The following is a 13,414-nucleotide window of genomic DNA, read 5'->3' as shown; positions in this document are numbered from 1 at the left end:
AGGTTGCTGAGGGAAAGAATGGTGGAGATTGCAGTGACACTGTGATAATCTTTCAATCGCCTTTTTGCAATGGAAGGGGTACGAGAAGGCAGTGATTTACCAATGTCAAACCCTTTTCAGAAAAAAAAACTGGAATAGATAAACCCCATAACTAGGATAAATGGGTCTTTTTCCGAATGGCAGGCAGTGACTGGTGGGGTATTGCAGGGATCCGTCCTAGGACCCCAGCTATTCACAATATTCATTAATAATTTAGACACAGGAACTAACTGTAATATCTCCAAATTTGCAAATGATACAAAAACTGGGTGGGAGGATGAGTTGTGAGCAGGGTGCAGAGAGGCTTCAGGGTGATTTGGACAAGTTGAGTGAGTGGGCTAATGCATGGCAGATGCAGTATAATGTGGATAAATGTGAGGTTATCCACTTTGCTGGAAAAAACAGGAAGGCAGATTATTATCTGAACGTCGATAAACTGAGAGAGGGGAATATGCAGCGAGACCTGGGCGTTCTCATACACCAGTCGCTGAAGGTAAGCATGCAGGTGCAACAGGCGGTAAAAAAAAATGCAAATGGTATGTTGGCCTTCATAACGAGAGGATTCGAGTACAGGAGCAGGGATTTCTTGCTGCAATTATACAGGGCCTTGGTGAGGCCACAACTGGAATATTGTGTGAAGTTTTGGTTTCCTTATTTGAGGAAGGATGTTCTTTCTATCGAGGGAGTGCAGTGAAGGTTTACCAGACTGATTCCTGGGATGGTGGGACTGACGTATGAGGAGAGATTGAGTCGGTTAGGATTATATTCGCTGGAGTTCAGAATAGTGAGGGGGGAATCTCATAGAAACCTATAAAATTCTAACAGGACTTGATAGGGTAGATACCGGAAGGATGTTGCTGATGGTGTTCGAGTACCGAACCAGGAGTCATAGTCTAAGGATTCGGGGTAAACCTTTCAGGACTGAGATGAAGAGAAATTTCTTCACCCAGAGAGTGGTGGGCCTGGTGAGAGTGGACAGTAACTGCAGTGAGACAGGGACACCAGCAGATGGAGATGGTGAGAGGGGACAGTAACTGCAGTGAGACAGGGACACCAGCAGATGGAGATGGTGAGAGGGGACAGTAACTGCAGTGAGACAGGGACACCAGCAGATGGAGATGGTGAGAGGGGACAGTAACTGCAGTGAGACAGGGACACCAGCAGATGGAGATGGTGAGAGGGGACAGTAACTGCAGTGAGACAGGGACGCCAGCAGATGGAGATGGTGAGAGGGGACAGTAACTGCAGTGAGACAGGGACACCAGCAGATGGAGATGGTGTGAGAGGGGACAGTAACACCATCTCTCTCTCCTTGGACAGAAATATTTTTATTCATTTCTTGGTTAATTTTGAACCTGTAAATCTTGCCCTTGCTTGGAACGTCACGGCAGTTTGAAAATACAAAACACTGTTCAACACTCGCTCCCTAAACTCACACACTAAACCCCCAATACAGGACTGTGCAGATAATGGGGATTGTTACTGAGATTCTGTCAAAGTCCCCTCACACACTGTATCTCATTTCCCCTGCTTCTAAAGTTGTCAGTGTTTAATACTGTTTTTTTCAATAATATTAAATGTCACTTCAGTTTGAAAATATCAATCACTGATCCAACACTTGCCCCCAAAACACTCACACTAAACCCCTGATCATTCCTTTCAAAATTAGTTCTTATACACAGCCAGTTTTACTTTTTAATTCTATCTTTTTTCAACATTATTAGATGTAAAGTTTTTCCTATAATCTCGCACTCCCTCTCTCTCTGTCTGTCTCTCCTTCTCTCTCTGTTTCTCCCTCTGTTTGTCTCCCTCCCTCTCTCTCTCTCTCTCCGTGCCTTTCTCCCTCTGCATCTGTCCACCTCCCTCTGTATCTGTCTCCCTCGCTTTCTCCCTGTCTCTCTCCCTCTGCATCTGCCTGCCTCCCTTTCTGTCTTTCTCCCTCTGTCTCTGTTTCTCCTTTTTTTCTCTATCATGCTAGCTCTGTATCTCTCTCTCTCCCTTTCTCTGTCCCACTCTTTCTGTGTCTCTGTCCGTCTGTGTCTCACTCCCTCCATCCCTCTGTCCCTCTATACATGGACAGCAATGCTTTGAGCCATTTGTTTGGTTAATTTTGAATCTTTGACTCTTGCTTTTGTTGCGAATGTCAATGCAGTTTGAAAATATCAAACACTCATCTAACACTCATCCCTAAAACCCTTACATTAAACCCCAAATACCGGACTGGGCAGACAATGGGGATTGTTACTGGGGTTCCGTCAAGTTCTCATTTCGCTATCTCTTCTGTCTCTCACTGTCTTCCACTTTGTCCCTCTCTCTCCATTTCCCCATTTGTTTCCGTTTCCCTCTCTCCTCTTTCCTTCATCGCCCCCAACTTTATAAATGGAGAGGGTGCTCCTCCCACTTTATAAATAAAGATAGAGCTCACTCCACTTTTACATCGCGAGGGAGCTCCCTCCACTTTGTCCGGAGAGGTGGAGCTCCCTCTACCTTATACATAGAAAGGGAGCTCCCTCTGTTTTATATAGCTGCCGTGGTGGGATTTGAACCCCTGTCCCCAGGCCATCTGGTTGGGCCTCTTGATTACGTGACCAGTGATATTATCACTACCCAACTGCCTCCCAAATGGATGCGTACAGTGTCTGTCCAGTAATATCACTCACAGTAGGTTCTGGGCTGTAACCCTGAACATGGTCCCGAATCAGAGACTCAAATTTCACATTTTAACTGGGAAAAGGCAGGAACAGAGTGATACGGGATTGCTTTTGTCCCTGGGTTCAGTGTCCACTGCAGACAGATCAGTTACACAACAGAGAAAAGCCAGGAGTGAACAAAGTCAATACAATAATATGGAAAATGTGAATGACGCCTCTCACAATTGAAGCATCCGTCCAGTATGAGTACAGATTTCAGGTTTATTCCCGAGAGAGGTCTTACTCAGAAAATATCATTGACATTGAAATGATTGTGTTTTATCCACCACATTATTTACATCAGAGTCAAAGCTGCTGATGTAATGTGTTTGTTCAGGAGAGTGTAACTAATAGCAATGATCAGGGGTATAACCGTGTCTGTGGAGACTTATCCCCTGTATAAATCAGGACCCATTGGAATGGATCAGCTCTGAGTACCTACTGGAGCTGTGGATTCCAGGCTAATAGAAATCTCTGCTTCTCACAGAAATGGGATATCCAGTAATCTATCAGATAGAAGACATTTACTATCCTGTACTTGCAGCAATTGGAGTTGCTGGTAAGCCAGTATCTCAGCTGTTAATGGTGTAAATCGATGTTAACTGTGCTGCTGTACTGGGTATTATTTCCTTCTGTGTGTGTTACACAGCCACCTGTTCTTTTCCAGCAATTTACTGATGGAATCTCTTCATTGTCTACTCTTTCATTCTTGTCGGAGTTGTGTTATGTATTTAATGGTATTGTTTTAAGTAGCTGTGGCTTTGTTATTGGATTATTCTGTGTATTGAATGTATTGGAATGAGATGTTTCAGTTAGGATCAATAATCAGACCATTAGGTCTTTTTAATATTTTCGTGATGTGGACCTAACCAATCCTGGAATATTTTTATGATTTTTTTGCAGTGATTGATGATGAGACATCTCACGGTCTCAGTGTTACAAGCAGACAGGACAATGTCCCCCTTCCCCAATAACATGGCCCAGTTTAACTGTGATTTCAATGTATTTATTGATTATCACTGTTATCAGATATTATTTCACTCTGTGTGTGTCTGACGCTGCTTCAGAGGTCTGGCTACTGAACTCAGTTTGCTGCTGACACTTTCATTTCTCCTTCTCTGCTTCACTGTGAAACTTCACTGTCACTGGACTACATTGTAAAATAGAAAGTAATGATGTGATGTTTTACTGGTTTTCACTTTATCAGTTGGTGTCAAGAGTCTTTCCATTTATCAGCTGCAGCGCTGTTGTCGGTGTTTTATTAATGAAACAATCCCACATTATAACAGATTACTTAATAATTCCAGGAGAAGGAATTTCAATGATTGTGAGGTTTGTCTGGAAGTAGCTTTCGATCCTGTTTACTCCATGTATTGTAGATGAAGTGAAGAGTGTAGGTGAACAGGTGGAGACTTGAGTGTTCTGTAGATACATTAAATTATTCACAGAGGTTTCACCATTGAATAAACTGACTCTGAGAATAGAATCATTGAACCTGGGGCTGGTAAACAGAACACAGACGCAGAATGTTAGGAATAAATGATATGTGAAAAGCAGCATGAAGTAACAATTTACAGGGTGTGAATACTCCAGAGAGATAGGGAAGGAGAAAAGGAGCAGGGAGAATGAAACCGAGGGAAAGAGATCAGCAGAAGTAAAGAGAAAGAGAAAGAAGCAGCAGTGTAAACAATTCACTATCATAAAGTGCTGGAATGTCCAGAACAATTAGTGAGAGAAACTGGGAGTTGAAGTTGTCTGTTGTCAGATTGTGTTCATTTTCCTGTTGGACTTGATCCTCTGTGTTGATTTCTGTCAGGTCCTCATTTTGTTTTGTGGAATGTTCCTATTCCTTACTTAGTGACTGAATAAATAGAATAGAATCAGTTCTTCACTGATGGTAATTCATTATTTAAATACTGCACTTTAAAATCTCTGTGACTGCTGAATTCAATAAAGAGCTCGGCTAATATCAGAAATATATTTAAATTTATATTTAATTGCCTGTACAAACGAAATATATTGACTATATTGTATTAACAATGAACTGTTCTCCAACACCAATAACCACAGGGATTATTGTTTGAATGTATTAATTGAGTTGTATTACTGGGATCTATAGATTAGATTTCCTCTAACACTCTGCTGCAGTCTCTCCCTGTGAATCTCAGCCTCTCCTCTCACTGTATTGAATCCTCAGTCTCCTCATCCATTGCTTCAGTTTATCCACTTTCCCAAACAATCTGCTCCAGTCCCCCTTCCTGCTTCAACATGTCCTTTTCCTTCTCTCCCTCCCAATCTCACTCACTGGCTCCACCTCCAGCTGCCTTGTCCAACCTGATAGGAATACAGGAACATAGGAGCAGGAGGTGGCCATTCAGCCCTTCTCGCCTGCTCCACCATTCTAGATCATGGCTGATAATCAGACTCAGCGCTGCAGTTTTCAGCCTTTTCCCATGTGGGAACAGTCCCTGTCTGTTCCCTGAACCCAGAGCAACAAACCAGCTCCACATCCCGCTCTCCCCAACCCTTCCCAACCAACAGTCTGGAGACACATTCCCAATTAACCCATTGGATTCCATCTCTGTAAATCTCCTTCTCATTCCCCCACTGCATCCTCACTCAGTACTTCCAGTAGATCCGGTGCTGACTTTATTCACTTTCTGCATCAATTTCCCAATTCATTATTAATAATTGTGTTTTCAAACATTTCACTGTGACAAAGCACTGCCCAGGTCAATGAATCAGTTTTCGCGGCTCGATGCAGCAACAAAGCTGGAAATTACAGCCCAGATCCTGTTAAACTGTTGCTTTGTCTCCAGGTCTGATCAGTAATTTCTCTGCTTCCTTTTCTCTCTCTCTTCCAGTTAACTTGGTGGCGATTGTGATCCTGTCCCGAGGAAAGTGCGGTCTCTCCAAATGTATCAGTGTCTATCTGGTGGGAATGGCAGTATCTGATCTCCTGGTCGTTATCACTAATCCCATATTGAGCTGGATTGTTTTAATTTATTTCCCATATTCATTCCTGAGAATTACTCCTGTGTGTTCTCTCATTGGCGTTCTGCTTTGTGCATCCACAGTTGTTTCTGTCTGGCTCACAGTCACTTTCACCTTTGATCGATTTGTGGCCATTTGTTGTGAGAAGCTGAAAACAAAATATTGCAGCGAGAAAAGGGCGGCTGTGGTTGTGGGAACAGTGAGTGTGCTGGGCTGTTTCGAGTCTCTCCCCTGGTACTTTACACAGGAACAGAAATACATTATTGATAATGTTCCCATGGGTTGTGTTAATAAACAGAGCTTCTTTACTTCCCCCAAATGGGGGGCATTTGAATTGTTTAACCTCATTTTAACCCCTTGTGTCCCGGTCTTTCTGATTTTGCTGCTCAATGTTCTGACTGTCAGGCGGATTTTATTCTCCAGTAAAGTCCGCAGGGGATTCCGGCGCCACAGCAATGCAGAGAATCACAAAGACCCAGAGATGGAGAATCGCAGGAAATCAATTATTTTACTCTTCAGTATATCCGGCAGTTTTATCCTGTTGTGGGTGACCCGGGTTGTGTTTATCATTTATACTCGAATTACAGATAATTATTATTATTCCTCCCTCACTGACCCTCTCTTTATCACAAATCAAACATCAAAGATGCTGCAGATTCTCAGTCCCTGCACCAACACATGTATTTACATTGTGACCCAGACTAAATTCAGACAGGAGCTGAAGAAGGGGGTGAAATACCCCCTCAATCTCATTATTAAATTAGTGAAATCATAGAAAGAGCTGAAGGGTTTCAAACACTGGAACTAAATCCCATTCCCCCTCCTCTCCACCAGACCCCCAGATCCGCAGCTCCACCTCCCACCTTCCACCCGCCTCTGTGATTATTTGACCGGCGCCATCTTTAGTCCTGGCAGCTGCCTGAGCGTGGGCAGACCCTGACGTTTAACTGGAATCGTGTCCGTTTGCGCATGTGCCAGTACAGCACCACCTAGTGTTTGCTATGTCAACAAACGCCGCCAGTGGACAAAGCTGCAAATCGCAGTGATTGTGAGGTGGTGAGAGGGGCAGTAACAGCAGTGAGGCAGGGACACCAGCAGATGGAAATGGTGAGCGGGGGCAGCAACTGCATTGAGACAGGAGCTCCAGCAGATGGAGATGGTGAGAGGGGGACAATACCTGCAGTGAGATAGGGACACCAGCAGATGGAGATGGTGTGAGGGGGACAGTAACTGCAGTGAGACACGGACACCAGCAGATGGAGATGGTGAGAGGGGACAGTAACTGCAGTGAGACAGGGACACCAGCAGATGAAGATGGTGAGAGGGGACAGTAACTGCAGTGAAACACGGACACCAGCAGATGGAGATGGTGAGAGGGGGACAGTAACTGCAGTGAGACAGGGACACCAGCAGATGGAGATGGTGAGAGGGGGACAGTAACTGCAGTGAGACACGGACACCAGCAGATGGAGATGGTGAGAGGGGACAGTAACTGCAGTGAGACGGGGACACCAGCAGATGAAGATGGTGAGAGGGGACAGTAACTGCAGTGAAACACGGACACCAGCAGTTGGAGATGGTGAGAAGGGACAGTAACTGCAGTGAGACAGGGACACCAGCAGATGGAGATGGTGAGAAGGGACAGTAACTGCAGTGAAACAGGGACACCAGCAGATGGAGATGGTGAGCCACTGCTGATCGAGATTCGGTGGAACTGAATGTTTGAAAGTTTCTGCAAGTTTGAGGAATTTACTTCCTGTAAACTTGAGATGCTCAATAAAATAATTTCAATATGGTTTGTGTAAAGTGGCTATTTTACTACTATGTAAACTTATGCAACATTAAACACGTTGCTGTTTGGAAAATTATTTTCACTGATTAAAGGTAATGTATAAATAAAACAACAGCATCAAATTAAACTCAATCATTTTCAAATAAAAACTCTCTATATAAGGAAGGTCAGTTTCAGCTAAAGTTAAAGTTAATTACTTTTTGTTTCTGTGGAGCAGGGGCCTGCTGGGTAAGTACAAACCTATATATTTGGGCAGTGCCCGGTGCCAGTGTGCAGGACATCTCTGACCGGCTGGAAAGGATATTGGAGCGGGAAGGGGAGGATCCAGTTGTTGTGGTCCACGTTGGGACTAACAACATAGGCAAGGCTAGGATGGAGGACCTGTTTGGGGATTATAAAGCACTGGGAACGAAATTAAGGAACAGGTCCTCGAGGGTCATAATCTCCGGATTACTGCCCGTGCCACGTGCAAATTGGCTGAGGGATAAGAATATTAGGGAAGTAAACACGTGGCTCAGGGAGTGGTGTGGGAAAGAGGGGTTCCATTTCATGGGGCATTGACATCAGTTTTGGAACCGGGGGGATCTGTACCGATGGGACGGTCTCCATCTGAACCGATCTGGAACCAGTGTTCTAGCGAAATGGATAAATAGGGTGGTCTCTAGGACTTTAAACTAGTGAATCGGGGGGAAGGGAAAGGGAAAACGACAGGGTGTATGATGGTAAATAAAAAGGGAAGCAGCAGGTTAACATGTGAGCAGGAGGGTTTAAGTTCAGGGCAGACTATGAAAGAAGCAGAAAGGAAGGATAACTCAGGAGTTATTAGAGATGTTGGAAATCATGAGGGTAAGAAAGCTAGCAGAAAGGCACTTTACCTGAATGCTCGCAGCATTCGTAACAAGGTTGATGAGGTAACGGCGCAAATCATCACGAATGAATATGATTTGGTAGCCATTACGGAGACATGGTTACAGGTTGGTCACGACTGGGTGTTAAATATCCAGGGGTACCAGACTATTCGGAAGGACAGACAGGAAGGTAAGGGAGGTGGTGTAGCTCTGATATTCAAGGACGACATCAGGGCGGTGCTGAGAGATGATATAGGTTCTATGGAGAATGAGGTTGAATCTATTTGGGTGGAAATTAGAAACTCTAAGAAGAAAAAGTCATTGATCGGCGTAGTCTATAGGTCACCAAATAATAACATCACATTGGGGCGGGCAATAAACAAAGAAATAACTAATGCCTGTAAAAATGGTATGGCAATTATCATGGGGGATTTTAATCTACATGTAGATTGGTCGAACCAGCTCAGTCAGGGTAGCCTTGAGGAGGAATTCGTTGAGTGTATCCGTGATAGTTTTCTTGAACAGTATGTAATGGAACCGACGAGGGAGCAAGCTATCCTAGATCTAGTACTGTGTAATGAGACAGGAATAATTAATGACCTCATAGTTAGAGATCCTCTTGGAAGGAGTGATCACAGTATGGTTGAATTTAGAATACAGATGGAGAGTGTGAAGCTAAAATCCAATACCAGGGTCCTGCACTTGAACAAGGGGGACTACAATAGAATGAGGGAGGACTTGGCTAAAGTAGACTGGAAACAAAGATGTTATGGTGGGACAGTTGACGAGCAGTGGAGGTCATTCAAAGCAATTTTTCAAAGTGCTCAGCAAAAGTATATTCCAGTGAAAAGGAAGGACTGGAAGAAAAGGGATAATCTGCCATGGGTGTCGAAGGAAATAAGGGAGGCTATCAAATTGAAAGAGAAGGCATACAAGGTGGCCAAAAGCAGCATGAAACTAGAAGATTGGGAAAACTTTAAAGGTCAACAGAAAGCCACAAAAAGAGCTATAAAGAAAAGTAAGATAGAACATGAGAAAAACTAGCACAGAATATAAAGAAGATAGCAAAACTTTCTATAAATATATAAAATGAAAAAGAGTGGCTAAAGTAAACGTTGGTCCTTTAGAGGATGAGAAGGGGAATTTAGTTATGGGATATGATGAAATGGCCGAGGCATTGAACAGGTATTTTGTATCAGTCTTCTCAGTGGAGGACATTAATAACATGCCAGTAATTGACAAAGAGACGAACGTAGGTGAGGACCTGGAAACAATCATTATTACGGAAGAGGTAGTGTTGGGCAAGCTAATGGAGCTAAGGATTGATAAGTCTCCTGGCCCTGATGGAATGCATCCCAGGGACTAAAAGAGATGGCGGGAGAAATAGCAGGTGCACTGACGGTAATTTTCCAAAATTCGCTGGACTCTGGGGTGGTCCCAGCTGATTGGAAAACAGCAGATGTGATGCCACTGTTTAAAAAGGGAGGTAGACAAAAGATGGGGAATTATAGACCGGTTAGCTTAACCTCTGTAGTGGGGAAGATGCTTGAGTCTATTATCGAGGAAGAAGTAGCAGGGCATCTCGATCGAAATTGTCCCATTGGGCAGACGCAGCATGGGTTCATGAAGGGCAGGTCATGCTTGACAAATCTTTTGGAATTCTATGATGACATTACGAGCAAGGTGGACAATGGAGACCCAGTGGATGTGGTGTACCTAGATTTCCAAAAGGCCTTCGACAAGGTGCCGCACAAGAGGCTGCTGCATAAGATAAGGATGCATGGCGTCAGGGGTAAAGTATTAGCATGGATAGAGGATTGGTTGACTAACAGGAAGCAGAGAGTGGGGATAAATGAGTGCTATTCTGGCTGGCAATCAGTCACGAGTGGTGTGCCTCAGGGATCGGTGTTGGGACCGCAATTATTTACAATTTATATAGATGGTTTGGAGTTGGGGACCACGTGTTGCAGATGACACTAAGATGAGTGGCAGAGCAAAGTGTGCAGATGACTGTGAAACTTTGCAGAGGAACATAGATACATTGAGTGAGTGGTCAAAGGTCTGGCAGATGGAATACAATGTTAATAAATGTGAAGTCATTCATTTCGGTCGGAGTAACATTAAGAAGGATTATTACTTGAATGGTAAAAAGTTGCAGCATGCTGCTATGCAGAGGGACCGAGGTGTCCTTGTGCATGAATCGCAGAAGGTTGGTCTGCAGGTTCAGCAAGTAATTAGGAAGGAAAATGGAATTGTGTCCTTCATTGCTAAAGGGATTGAGTTTAAAAGCAGAGAGGTTATGTTGCAGCTGCATAAGATACTGGTGAGGCCGCACCTGGAATACTGCGTGCAGTTTTGGTCTGCTTACTTGAGAAAGGATATACTGGCACTGGAGAGGTTGCAGAGGAGGTTCACTAGGTTGATACCGGAGTTGAGGGGGTTGCCTTATGAGGAGTGACTGAGCAGATTGGGATTATATTCATTGGAATTCAGAAGAATGAGGGGGGATCTTATAGAAACATATAAAATCATGAAGGGAATAGATAAGATACAAGTAGAGAGGATGTTTCCACTGGCAGGTGAAGCTAGGACAAAAGGGCATAGCCTCAAGATTAGAGGGAGCAGATTTAGGACTGAATTAAGAAGGAACTTCTTCACCCAGAGGGTTGTTAATCTATGGACTTCGTTGCCCAGTGAAGTAGTTGACACTTCTTCAGTAAACGTTTTTAAAGCTAAGGTAGATATCTATTGGAACAATAAAGGAATTAAGGGATACGGTGAGAGCGCGGGTAAGTGGATCTGAGTCCACAAAAAGATCAGCCATGATCTTATTGAATGGCGGAGCAGGCTTGAGGGGCCGTACGGCCTATTCCTTCTCCTACTTCTTATGATCATATGTTCTTATGAAACTAATGCAGCCCCTCAAACTCATGCAGACCCTCAAACCAAACCAATGTCGCCCCTCAAACCTTTGTAGCCCCCCAAATTAATGCAGCCCCTCAAATGAATGCAGATTCTCAAACTAATGCAGCCCCTCAAATGAATGCAGATTCTCAAACTCAGGCAGCCCCTCAAACGTATGCGACCCCTCAAACTAATGCAGACCCTCAAACTAATGCAGACCCTCAAACAAATGTAGCACCTCAAACTCATGCGGACCCTCCAACTCATGCAGACCCTCCAACTAATGCAGCCCCTCCAACTAATGCAGACCCTCAAACTAATGCAGAACCTCAAACTCATGCAGACCCTCAAACTAATGCAGACCCTCAAACTAATGCAGAACCTCAAACTAATGCAGAACCTCAAACTAATGCGGCCCCTCAAACTAAGTCGGCCCCTCAAACTAAGGCGGCCACTCAAACTAAGGCAACACCTCAAACTACGGCGGCCCCTCAAACTAAGGTGGCCCCTCAAACTTATACGACCCCTCAAACTAAGGCGGCCCCTCAAACTTATGCGAACCCTCAAACTAAGGCGGCCCCTCAAACTAAGGCGGCCCCTCAAACTTATGCGGCCCCTCAAACGAAGGCGTCCCCTCAAACTAAGGCAGATCTTCTAACTAATGCAGTCCCTCAAGCTAAGGCAGATCCTCAAACTAATGCAGTCCCTCAAACTAATGTCGACCCTCAAACTTAGGCGGCCCCTCAAACTTATGCATCCCCTCAAACTAAGGCGTCCCCTCAAACTAAGGCAGATCCTCAAACTAATTCAGTCCCTCAAACTAATGCAGTCCCTCAAACTAAGGCAGATCCTCAAACTAATGCAGTCCCTCAAACTAGTGTAGACCCTCAAAGTTAGGCGGCCCCTCAAACTTATGCGTCCCCTCAAACTAAGGCGTCCCCTTCAAACTAAGGCGTCCCCTCAAACTAAGGCAGATCCTCAAACTAATGCAGTCCCTCAAACTAATGCAGTCCCTCAAACTAATGCAGACCCTCAAACTAATGTAGATCCTCAAACCAATGTAGCCCCTCCAACTCATGCAGACCCTCCAACTAATGCAGACCCTCAAACTAATGCAGAACCTCAAACTCATGCAGACCCTCAAACTAATGCAGACCCTCAAACTAATGCAGAAGCTCAAACTCATCCAGACCCTCAAACTAATGCAGACCCTCAAACTAATGCAGACCCTCAAACTAATGCAGAACCTCAAACTCATGCAGACCCTCAAACTAATGCAGACCCTCAAACTAATGCAGAACCTCAAACTCATGCAGACCCTCAAACTAATGCAGACCCTCAAACTAATGCAGACCCTCAAACCAATGTCGCCCCTCCATCTCATACAGACCTCAAACAAATGTAGCACCTCAAACTCATGCAGAACCTCAAACTCATGCAGACCCTCAAACTAATGCAGCCCCTCAAACTAATGCAGACCCTCAAACTAATGCAGTCCCTCAAACTAATGCAGCACCTCAAACTAAAACGGCTCCTCAAACGAAGGCAGCCCCTCAAACTAATGCAGCCCCTCAAACTAAGGCGGCCCATCAAACTAAGGCGGCCCCTCAAACTAAGGCGGCCCCTCAAACTAAGGCGGCCCCTCAAACTAATGCAGCCTCTCAAACTAAGGCAGCCTCTCAAACTAAGGCGGCCCCTCAAACTAAGTCGGCCCCTCAAACTAATGCAGCCTCTCAAACTAAGGCAGCCTCTCAAACTAAGGCGGCCCTCAAAATAAGGCGGCCCATCAAACTTAGGCGGCCCCTCAAACTAAGGCGGCCCCTCAAACTAAGGCGGCCCCTCAAACCTAGGCGGCCCCTCAAACTTAGGCGGCCCCTCAAACTTATGCGGCCCCTCAAACTAAGGCATCCCCTCAAACTAAGGCAGATCCTCAAACTAATGCAGTCCCTCAAACTAATGCAGATCCCCAAACTAATGCAGTCCCTCAAACTAAGGCAGATGCTCAAACCAATGCTGATCCTCAAACTAATGCACTCCCCAAACTAATGCAGTCCCTCAAACTAATGCAGTCCCCAAACTAATGCAGTCCCTCAAACTAATGCAGTCCCTCAAACTAATGCAGCTGCTCAAACTAAGGCAGTCCCTCA

The sequence above is a fragment of the Heterodontus francisci genome, chromosome 49, assembly GCF_036365525.1.
Source record: "Heterodontus francisci isolate sHetFra1 chromosome 49, sHetFra1.hap1, whole genome shotgun sequence".
Classification (NCBI taxonomy): domain Eukaryota; kingdom Metazoa; phylum Chordata; class Chondrichthyes; order Heterodontiformes; family Heterodontidae; genus Heterodontus; species Heterodontus francisci.
This window is presented reverse-complemented; position numbering follows the sequence as displayed.